This window comes from Falco rusticolus, chromosome 8 (assembly GCF_015220075.1).
Source record: "Falco rusticolus isolate bFalRus1 chromosome 8, bFalRus1.pri, whole genome shotgun sequence".
Taxonomy (NCBI): domain Eukaryota; kingdom Metazoa; phylum Chordata; class Aves; order Falconiformes; family Falconidae; genus Falco; species Falco rusticolus.
Window position 1 is genome coordinate 59,718,898 of NC_051194.1, and position 12,371 is coordinate 59,731,268.

The window sequence follows — 12,371 nt, forward strand, 5'->3', positions numbered from 1 at the left end:
CTAAACCTAGAAGAGAAGAGAGACATAAGATGAAGCCTGGCTCCTGTACACAAATTCAGTGCTGGACACCTCCCAAAGACAGCACAGTCCGTAATATTTTGTTCAACCCTTGATGCTTTTGAACTTGCTGGCAGGTCAGGCAGGCTGCAGGCAGACTGGGGGCTGCACCGCACCTCAACTTTTAGCCAAACAAATCAAACCCAGCTCGCTGTCGGTTAAAAAATAAGAAATGGGCAAGTAGATTAGATCATCAGCCACACAGACCCTGTTTTCTCAGGCCAGGTAGCTCGAGAGACCCTTGCCCTGTTGTTCTGCACTCCTGCGTGAACCTGGCCTGGGAGCTGGCATTTCCTTCTGAAGACTGGCTGCAAGTGATGGCAGGACTTACAGGTTCCAGAACTGGGAGCAAAAAGCAAGTTTTAATCTGAAAATACGCAGGCTGATAAAGCTAAGAAGGAAAACATGGGCTGCAGACATGCGTGAGGGCAGGAGAGGGGAATGGCGACCTGGCATCAGCACCTACCCAGACAGCACGCGGCAAGCGGGGAAGGACCGAAAAGGGTCTGAAATACGCAGATCTGTGGCAGCCCTAAGGAGCAGCTGATTACTAACAGCTTGTAAAAAAGGCTAGTACCTACTCTATACCAAATTCAGTATTTGGAAACCAGCTGTTGATCACTGATACCCAACACCAAGCAAAATAACGTCAGAGATATGTTTAATGGAGATCCGTTGCAGACGCTGTAAAAATTTATCTTATCTTCAGCGTCTAAAACAAAATTGTCTTTATTCAACTTTTCTCCTACAGTGTGCTGGGAATACTGCTACAGGAGTGCCAACAGAGGAACAAGCTCCCCAAAGAACACTCCTCTCACCTTAGGTTATTCTTAAGCCTGGAAAATTAAAAATACCCTTTTTCTCCCCAAAAGAAACAGGAGGAAGGAATTCAATGCAACTCTGAAAACAACTCACTGGACAATTTCTTTGAAGCTGCAAATCTTTCAGGATTATTTAAACAAAAGCAGGGTCATAATTTAGTCATTTCAATGCCTTAAGATCAGAACAAGCCTCCTGGGGCTGGGGAGACTTTTCCATAAAGCCAACAACCACCACCATGTTTGGAGTTTCTAGAGGACACGGAAAATGAAGCTGTAGCTTTCACTGCCTTGTGTCCCAGGAAAAATATACGACCGCAGTCAATGCACCCAAGAAGCCAGAAGTCAAACCACACCTGGAAGCCATCACTTATTTACAAAGCTCAGGGATGTCTTGGGGGGTTTGTATGCCACTGATGCTGCTATCCATTTTTCCATCTCCTGCATGGAGCACTGATGCACGGACACTGTGCTAGGGCCGGGCCAGGAGGACAGCCCTGCGGGACACAGGGCCAGGCAGCAACGGAGCCAAACATCTCATCACATCAAGGGAACATTTCCTCAGTCCGTTTGCTGTGGTATGAAAGCAGATGCTAAAACAACTAATTGCACGTTCCAATAACCAACTCCCAGCTACCCCCCACCTCATGTATCTGCAGTTTCAGGGGGAAAAAAAAAAAAAAAAAAAAAAAAAAGCATGAACCATGACAGGCCAAAACAGGAATCACACCCCGATGATCTCTGGGGGGCTGCCCACAGGAGACCCCCCTGCCCTGGCTCGCTGGCTGCCCCAGCCTGCCCAGTGGTGGTGGGGCCGGGGAGATCTGCCCCCTTGTCTGAAAACACGCTCATTACTTCATTGGGAAAACAGCCCCTGGCAGGATTTGTTAATGAAAATAATTAAAAAAAAAAATAAATTCAGCCAGCTGGCCAATACTAGTAATAACATCAATTCAGATTTTTCTTTTTTTCTTTTTTTTTTTTTTTTTTTTTTGTCCCAAATGGCAGCGGAATATTTAAGGAAACACAAAAGCTGTTTCCTTGGCAGGAGCCCAACCGTGCAGCAGGCCAGGATGGCGGCCGGCACCCGGGGCCGGCAGCCGCACATCGCCAAGGGTGCAGGGAGGGGAGCCCGATCCCTCCTCTGCCCGCCACCAGCAGCCAGCAAAGCTGCCGCTTTCTGCCCTTTCTCACTGCCCGCTCCCCGGACACCTCCGTTTTATGTCTCCCACCCCACCCCTCAGGAGGTGATCTTGCTGCTGGAAGGTGCCAAGTTGTGTTTGGCAAGTTCCAGTGGCAATGCCGAGTGCCAAAGCCGCTGGAAACCCACTGGAGAACAGCAGAGGCAGAATTTAGCTAGTTAATTAATGGCACAGACTGTCCCCAAGGTAGTCTTTTATTTTTATTTAGCTTGCAAGCACCTCTGAGATCAAAGCCAGACCGCAGCTCCAGTTTAATTATTTTTCTGTGAAATCAGAAGGCTTTGGGTCCCCCCCTCTGGCCCATTCCACATGTGATTTAACAACACTTGCCTTTGAAACCTTGTGCACGGAAGAAAGGTGAGCAAACCCCACTTACATTAGCTGAGAGTAATTTACATACTGTAAACTTGAAAATTATTCTTTTTAGCGAGGATACGTTCTTTCTTCCCTCTAATCTGTGCAGTACAAAACATCTCAAATATAAACACATTAAAAAAAACCAATAGCTTTTTGCGTCCTACATCAAACGTTGGATACTACTCCTGGCAGTTCTCAGGATCCTGCTTTCATGGCAGACAAGCAGATACTTCTTTTGAGTACGGCTTCTTTCGTTTCAAAAAGATAAGGTTTTTTGGTAGAGGACTTCTTAGACTGAAAAATAATAATAAATGTATATATATCTATATATGACTGCTTTTCCTAAAGGACTCCTTCAACTGAAAAAATATATATCCCACCTTAAAAAGCCCCATTTTATCCTTTCTAGGCATCTGGAAAGAAGCTGGACTGGGTTAAAGCCAGAACACTACAGGCCTCCCTGCGCCCCAAGGTCCCACTATTTAAGTTTGACTCCACAACGGAGAGGGTGAAACCCCAGGCTTCGCTGTTCCAGGAAACCACGTTGCTTCAAGGAGTTGGCTATGAGCAGAAATATCAGGTATGAGCAGAAATATGAAATAAACCTGTGCCTGTGCAACGCCACGCGAGCAGAGGAGGGTCCTTCAGCACCGGGCATCTGCTCCCCCCCATGCAAAGCTGCAGCTGAGCACCAAGTCCCCTCTTTGGTATGAGCTATTAAGAAATAGCACGTAGTATTAAGTATTATTCCCAGAACTCTGATGATACATAACAGTAAAGCTGTTGCTGCTCGAAACATAATATTTTGGCAAAACAGGGTACGGTATAAATTGAAGTTAAATAACAACAGATGTGTTAATTTTAGCCTCAGTTGTATAATAGCAGCAAAAATGAGCATATGCCTACAGCTGTGGGATGAGTTCCCCAAAGAAATTCAAAGAGTATATCCAAAAGCAGAAAACTGGGTCTGGTTTGGTTTTGGTTGGGTTTTTGTTTGTTTGTTTGTTTTGGGCTTTTGTTTGTTGGTTTTTTTTTAATTACGTGCTGACACTTGTAAATTGTCTGATACCCTTTTCCACCGAAAGAGCCTGGGAAAGGGTAACCCCAGTCTCCTGGGGCAAACACAACGGTGGTGTGACCTGACAGATGCCAGCACAGAACCACTGAAGGTATTCTCTTTCCTCTAGGAAGAAAGTTGAAGGACAACAAGGGCCAGGCAGAATGTCAGCCAAGATGTCCTCCAGCAGAGATGGTGCTCCACGGGAGCCAGCCTGGTGGCTCACTGCCCTCATGCCACCCAACAGCTCAGCTGCCAACCAGGTGACCTCCAGCTCTGCTTCTCCTCCAGAAAGCACAGACACAGAAGTGCCCATGGAGCTTGGGTCACTGGTGGGACCAAGGCTCAGAGGTGGCAAGGACAGAAGCAGTGGATTGATATCCAGGCTCTTTGCCCCCTTGCTCTTAGAGAAGCCCCCGGGTACAGCATGGTCGCCTGTACGTGGTGCACAGAGACCACGGAATGTTTGGGTTTTACCTAGTCCAAGCCCTGCCACCCTGAGCCAGCTCAGGAACCAGTGCTGGAGAAGATGACAGCCTCTGCTGGGACAGGGCAGGTTTCACCATGGATACAGCCTTTGCTTTTTATGTTCCAAAACAAGCTGCATTATTTTTGTTCACGCTTAATCATTACACCAGCATGCAGCCTTTCCTCCTGTCCCCAATGAGGAAGGCATCCTATTTAAAGTCGGATCTGCATTCTCAACCCTTCCAGATCCCCTGGTTATTTAAAGTGAAGCCTAACTCCAAGCCCAGCTTCCCATCTGAGACCCAGAAGAGCAGCGTGATCATGTCCTCACACCAAGGTCATGCCTCTCTGTCAGGCCTGGTAAACATCCCCGGGCTCTGACCAGCTACAGCAAGGGCACGAAACCTCCCTCTGCAGAAGAGCCGAGACTCAGCTCTAGTTAGCCGCATAAGCGCACAAGTGACATGCCATCTGAAGCGGGAGCAGTTCCCCTCAGGAGGTGACTGAGAAGTCACAATCTGCACAGCAGTCTGTGACAGGCAACTCTAGAGACAAAGTCTGTCCTCCCAAGCGATGGCTTAAGCGCTGCAGGCACGCTCAGCCCCTGCCACGAGGAAAAAGTATCTCCTCCCCCTCCTCTGCCCCAGGCCTTTCTCACTCTTCAGAAGTCCTCGGTCTTCCCACCGGCACCCTCTCAGCAGCCCTCCCCAGCACAGGGGATGACATTTCAAGGGCCAGTCTCAGACAGGCACACAGAGGATGCTCAAGGTGGCCCACTGCGTCACTGTCCTTAAAGCCAGCTGTCTGGCAGCTGGCAGGTTATTTTCATAACCAGCGCAGAAAGAAAGAGGTAATGCGTCGGGGAACCCCGATTTCTGAAGCAAGCGTGCCTCAAGGACTGCAAAATGCCTTGGCTGAGCCAGGTACTTGGCACTGCCACGTTCATGGCACAGAGAGATCCCAGAAACCACTGTAAGCCTCCCGGCTGAGAAGCTACGGCTGCCACAAGGAGCTCATCTCATCTGCCAGGTCGCAGGCTCCTCCCTAGGAAAAGTCACCTTTTGCTCTCGGAACAAGTTCGGTTTATTACAGGAATTACCCTCCCCATAAAACATGTACAGGGTATAAACATGGTGGGGTCAAAGGGAGAAATACCCCACCCATGATTTCTACAGCATGCAGCCTTCCTAGGGGAGAAATACCCACAGAAGTAGCACGGGGGACAGCAGGAGAACACGTGGCCTCTGCTTTATTTTGTTCATGAATTTCCATTAGCTCCTTCCCTGTATTACCCCCATCCTGCTGCTAACACCCTGGAGGGCAGCAAATTAGGTCAGACCCATCGTAGTCCAGGGCACCAAAATACATTTTTCACATACATTTTTCTGGTTTTGGAGAGTTTCTCATTTAAAAAAACTTTAAAGAAACCGTTTTTACTATCAGCATGTCCTGCTGAGTCACTGGGTAGGCGGTGAGACTGAAGAGGGAGAATGAAACACAGGATACCAGACAGACAGTGCCACTGTCTCGTATCAGACAGGCCATGCTGCTTCTCCCCTTCCTGACCAGGAAAGCATTACGAGATGCAGGCAGGACCCACGAGAGACAAAGCATCTGTAGAAGCATTTGCTGGCACCTACAGGAAGAGGAGGACTTGCCTACATCGGGCAAAGTGAATCAAGTATTGAACTTGTCTTTCAGAAAGCCTAGCTTGAAGCAAACCCAAGGGGATGAATGCTAACCACGTGACATCTACGCGAGCTCGTGAAATTCTGCATGCAGGAATTACTCTCCTTTTTAATAGTTTGGTTTTTTTTTTCTTGGTTTTTTTTTTTTTTCTTTAAACTACTTTGTCCTTACTACATTGCAGATGTTTTGTCTGAGTAAGTTAGGTGCTACCACTCACCATGCTTTTTTCCTGCGGCTTGCACATTTGGCTGTCATTTCTCTGGGAGTCTTGGATGACTACAGTGGGCAACAGCCAAACCAGCCTCTGTGTTCAGCAGATGTGGAGGTACATTCTTACACTGAGCACAGAAGCAGTGAATGAGACGGCAGCTCCTCACCTCTTTCTCAAATGCTTCCCTGGGCAGAGAAAAAACACCCTCTGGCAAAAGGTGCAACTGCGGAGGATGTTACCGTACCAGTGAAGGAGCTCTGCATCATTTGCTAGAAAAAGTGTCCCCAGTTGTGTGTCCTCACCAACCAGACAGGTCACCATGCTGCCTGGATTCAACAAGTCTTTGTGAGAAAAGATGCCGGATTACTTACTTCCCTTTGTATCTTTTCTACACCCAGAAAAAAACCCAGTTCTCAGTACTCCCTGAGCTGTAATATTCAAAAACCACAAAATCAAATGCAGAAAAGCTCAGCCACAGACAGGTACCCTGGGAAACACATGCCACATCAGGGACTTTGCAAGACCAAGTGTGATTTTACTTGAGAAACAGGGTTTTTTCCAGCTTTGGGAATGAGTTTGCTTTCAAGAAAAGTATTTCAATCTCCCCTTGCCTCTGTGTCCACAGAGAGGGGGGGGGAAAAAAAAAAAAAAAAAAAAAAAAGAGGGTGATGTACATACAAGTGTGTGTACATTTCTTCCAACAAAAAAAGCAGGCCCTCCAAAAGTATCTTGAAGTTCCACAGTGCAAATAAGATATTCTTATTTGTCAAGGACTGGCATGTCCAAAAAAGCTGACTTTTTCTTTGCTTCCTCTGGGATGTATTTACTTCCTGTGCAGCCCCATAAGCAGTTTAAATACCTGTGATCACAGTGAATTTTATGCCCAGCAGCTCTCAGCGAGTGCTGCTGCAGCTTCTAGCCTTACAAAAGGCCACCTAGTCCAAAAAGGAGAGAAGCAAGGGGCTAGGGCATCAATGCACATTTGAGACACTCCCAGCAGCTCAGTTCATGAGATTTCTTTCAGGTTTCATGATAAGCCATCTTGTCCTTCCTGCACACCCTTCTCTGATCACAGCAAATAACACAGAGAACAGCCACAGAAAATGAGAATTTGCTGTGTCTGCATGCGAGGCAGAATGAATGACAAAGCCTCCTGGCAATCAAACATATCCAAGGAGCTGGAGGTCTGCAGCAGAGCCTCAGTTTTTCCACACTCAGCCAAGAAACCTGACCATCTCCAACCTCCCGCCTCACTAGAAACCCCACCAGCTGGCTTCTGAGGGTGACCAACCAGACTCTCTGATTTCACCGTCCACGTAGAACCCCAAGAGTCAAGTCTCCAAAGGGTGCGAGAGACTGGAGCTGAGGCCAAACGCTGCTTCAGGGAGCACCATGGGAGCGTGGTCCCGCAATGCCACCACACATTTCCTTCCCTCACCTAAGGGAAACAAGTCTGATCAGCTCAAGATATTCCTTAAGAAACATGAACAAGGGTGTATCTGCCGGCTCTTGGGTTAGAAAGCTGGGGAGCTTGTATACTGGCATTAAGCGTTCCCACACAGATAAAGCAGCTTCCCCTGTTGTCATTCAGGTATAGGAGGCAACAGTGCTATGTGAAGCCCTCAAGACCCGACTCTCAGGGGGAAGGACCCCCTGGGAGCGCAGGCAGCCCCCCACTACCTATGGACGTCAGCCTTCCCAAAGTTGCAGAAGCCAGCCCTAGCAAAAGTTTTGCAAATAAGCAACACGTAATCCCCCTTGGGCATACATACACCCACTATACCCACTTTTCTGCTCCTGCTGGGAACGAGACCTGGTCCGACAGGATTTGTAGTGTCTCTGTTCCACTGCCAATCCCTTCTCTTATCTGTGGAAGCCTAGCAAGCTGCTCTTCCCCCTCCTCCTCTCACCCAGCGCTCGCACTGTTTCTGGGAAGCAGCACATAAGCTTGGGGTGTGAAGCACTCCACAGCAGCCCAAGTGTTCGCAGCCTGGGCCAGCCATGGTGTAAGCTAGGACTGAAAGCAGCCTCAATACTATCATTTTCTCATCTCTGCCACAGACACTTCTGACCTATTTATTTCTCAAGTTTTGAACAATACGCCATTTCTTCCAATGCAACAGAAAAAATTCTGCTCCCTTAGCAAGAAGGCTGGCACATGCTTGCTGCAGAGATGGTTTCCAAAATAAATCACTAGAGATGTAAGTTCAGGCCCTCAGCTCTCACTAGCATGCAGTCTCAAATGCCATCCTTAAAGTCAAGCAAACCCAAAATTAAGTAGCCACCTCACTTTCCAGATTGTGCGTTGGGGGTACTTTCCTTGTGCAAGCCTGACACATGCAGAAAACCACAGACGCAGAGGTGAGCCATAGGAAGAAGCAGTGAAGAACACCCTGAGCGTTTTACCACATGCAAAGTGACTACGGAAAAGATAAGAGAGGCTGTGTCCCCATTTATAAGCACTGACCTTTGGGAGAGGCTCACAGCAAGGGCAGACTGCACACTGCTACCAGGTACCTGGAACCTCTCCATCGAACCGGGCTGGAGACACAACACTGTTAGAAGATGGCTGCACCATGAGTGAGAGGGGTCAAACCCAAACCGGGTGGGTTAGGGCTGACCGCCCCCTGAACGGCTGTGAAGGGTGTGCACCCACAGATGCTGTCACAGCCTCCCACCGACAGAGCTTTCCCACCAGCTCAGTGCTGTAGCTCCCATCCATCACCGTCTTCCCTCTCCTCCGTATGATATGCTTCCAGGTAAACAACAGAGAGCAGCCGGCCAGCTGGAGAGCGTTTTTGCACAAAGGGCCCTAGGCTTCCTGGTGGCCACCAAGTTGAACATGAGCCTGAAACATGCCCTTGCAGCAAAGGCAGCCAGCGGTGTCCTGGGATGCGTTAGGAGGAGCACTGCCTGCAGGCCAGCATCCTTCCCCCCTGCTCAGCACTCACGAGGCCACACCTGGAGCAATGGGTCCGTTTCCTCGGCTCCCCAGTACAAGGAAGGTATGGACTCACTGGAGTGAATCCAGCTAAGGGCCACTAAGATGATTAAAGGACTAGAGTATCTGTCACTTGAGAAGAGGCTGAGAGAGCTGGAAAAGAGGGGGCTCGGGGGAAATCCTATCAATGTGCGTAAAAACCTGATAGGAAGGAAGGAGAACAGGGAGCCAGACTATTCCCAGTGGTGCCCAGTGACAAGACAAGAGGCAGCGGGCACACATTGAAACATTTATTTTTGGGATAATACTGTGGGTTTTCACTGTAAGGTCAGTCAAAGACTGGAACAGGTTGCCCAAAGAGGTTATGGAGACTCTGCATCTATGGAGACATTCAAAACCTATCTAGACAGTTTTTGTCAGTCCTGGACAACCTGCTGTATCTGACCCTGCTCGAGCAGGGGTTGAACTAGATCATCTTGAGAGGTTCCTTCCATCCTCAGCAATTTTCTGATTATGTGCAACATCCGAAGGAAAACACTCAGTTTTCATAGGGGTGTGGAAAGTAGGTGCGCCCATAGGGGAGCTACCCTTTGGGAAAGATGTCTGCCATAAAACCAAAACACTTGCCTGGCATGGCAAGGGAAAGCACTGCAGAAGATTTTTCATCCCTACCCTTGGCTGCTGTTGATTTCAGGAAAGATCAGTGACACCAGCAGAGCACACCAGCTTAGTGCAGATCAGCCCCTGACTCCAGCCTCAGCACACGCTGATCAGGCAGGGTAGCAGGGGTTTGCTTTCCAGTTTTTTTTTCCATAAGGCAAGAGCACTAGAAGTCCAGAGAGCAGGAGCTTCCCCACTGCCCCAACAGGGTACGACCCACCTTCCTGGCTGGCCAGCGTGATGTGGACAGATCCATTCCCTCTTGAGCCCATCCTCAGTTTTTGTGCAGCGAGGAAAGCGCACCCCTCTGTGGCTCTCCTGTCAGAGAAGGCCTGCCCTTGCAAAAACAGTACTTGAAAAGTCACCTTGGCAACAGAGTTCCTCTGAGCACGCATCTGTATAGGCAATGACTCACAGGTTTGCCATTGCAACCTGCAAACAAGGTACCAGGGGCATGCGGAGGTGGGAGGTGGGTGTCGTTCTGAGCTGGTTTTACCTCCTGCAGCAAGTATTTGCAAGGTTTGTACAAAACCATGGACACCACCAAGGTGAACCGCCGAAGCAGACTCCAGGGAGTCCACAGCACGGCACAGGCTGAACAGCTGGCAAGTCCCCCTCCGTGGAGGATAAAAATTTATATTTTAACAAAACAGAAAGATACCTGTACAAGAAAGAGTTGTGTGGATATTGCAGTTTCAATACTGAGCAGTGAGAAGAACAGAATACAATTTCTATAAAAGCTTGAACGGCAACAAATATCTGCAATGAGATTTCTCCTGAGACCTAAAGTAATTAATGCTTACCCATGGGTAAATTCTCTCCTTAGGGCTTACTGAAGGAGACAGAATACTGAAACGTCCCTATGCTTTTTGACAATGCCTTGCAGGCTCGTATTTTAAAGAGATTTTCACCAAAATATCCTTTCTGTTCCTGCTAACAAGATTACCTTTGACTACATTGTCTTTTGAAAACTTCGAAAAAATCAGAATACCTTCTGCAGTATTACATAGTGAAAAATCCAGATCTGAAGCGTTATACTATTTGATTTTACCTGATGCTTGTTAATTTATGCAAGAAAACACTAATTTACCTTAATTTCCATGTCTTTTAACTGTATATTAGCTAGTAGACAATTAAATGGGCATTCTCTAGGGAGGTTTTCCATTTCCAGACACTGGTTCCTACAATCCCCCTTGCAAATTTTTTTTTTTTGGTACCTGGCATTTCTTTTACAAGTCTGTTCCTACCTATCCCTTCACATATGCTCTTTCAGCATCTCAGAGGAGACAGCTCTGCTCAGTTGTAGCAGTTGCTACATTCTCAATGCACGGATTTAGTGGTGACCCTGCAAAATGGTCTTCAATCTCCTTCCCTAGGTCTGACCACAGGCAGATTTCTTCCCATCTGAATTTCTTCACTTCAGTCCTTAGTTTCTGAAGAGCTCCTTTAACAGGACTGCAGACAGAAGACTTCTGTTTTATCCAAAATACTGATTTTGCTGTTTAGCAGTTTCATATAGTTGAAGCCACCCTACACCCCAGACAATTTTGTAGCTCCTGCAAGTTGTGCACAAGAGAGATCTAGACATAACCAATGTTTATTCATAATTATGAACACACTTGTATGTTCACCATAGCTGTGTTCTAACCACAGGCATTTCTCCTCAAAATACACAGCAGAAAACCTCATTTTATGGGGCATTTCCCTCGATGCCAAAGCAGTGGCCTGATGGGGTGCTGTGGGAAGGAGAGACAGCACACAACAATAAGGAAGTGAGGGGGGAAAAAAAGTATTTAAAGATGCTCAGAAGAACTGCAGAAGCACAGAGGGCGAGACTTCCAAGGCAGACAGGCAAATATGTCACTGTCAGGTGCCACTGCAGCACTGGCAGCAGACCAGCGCACATGGAAGGATGTGCAAGATGATACCTACAATGAGTTCTGGAGTTGTTTTCTGTTCCTCAGGGATTACAACAGACACTACAATGTGTTACGTGTGGAGGCCCATCTTCCCCCCCGCACTTCTCCAGATAATACGCTTCATGAATTCGTTGGTTTGTTGTTAGAAGTAGTGAGTTTTCCATATTCCCTTGATCCAGGTTTAGGATCTAAAGCCATTTTCTCTCCCTCTACTAGGAAAAACAGGGTGCGGTAGAGATGCAGACAGAGAGCATCATCTGAAATGCGGAAGGATAGGCAACCGGACTGCATTCACTGTGCGACTCTGTGAAACAAGCGCCTGCAGGAACCTCTACCTTAAGCAGTTGATGAGGCAGGGATGCAGCCAGTAGGAAGAGCTGCAGTTGGATCTTTTCGAGATGGAGAAAAAGAGGCAGGAAGAATCCCAGGGCTCAGTCTTTCTGGTGCTGCTGAGTGAAGGCTGAGTACACATTACCTGAAGAGTTGCACAGCTAAATGTTATATAAAACTCCAGACAAGGCTGCACCTTCCATCCTCCCTTTGCATCTATTTCAATGCAAATACACACGAAGGTGCAGAAAGAGATTTTGTTTCTTTGGTAACATGCAGCTTAAGATCCTCGTGCAAGCCAGAAGTGCTGCCCTGTCCCTTCTCCTTCCTGGAGAAGTGTGCAGTAAACTCAGGCTGTCAGAACAAGCTTTGCAGTGAGGTGCAGCACAAAGTAGTAGTGACAGCACTGGCATCCCTGGGACGCGCGTGGTTGCAGCTAGTCTGCAGAGCTTTCCGTAAAGCAGACTGCCCTTCGTCTTGCCTCTGAGCACCATCCTCTCACCGTGTGGAAGCACACCACATTTCGTCGTGACTTTTGCTAACACACTAATGATAGGTGGCAAATGCTTCCTCCATCCCAGGAAAGCCTGAGGACTCCAAATTCAAGCTACTTCCGAATTTAAGAATACGTTAACGGAGATTTAAAAACTATCTCCATCAAA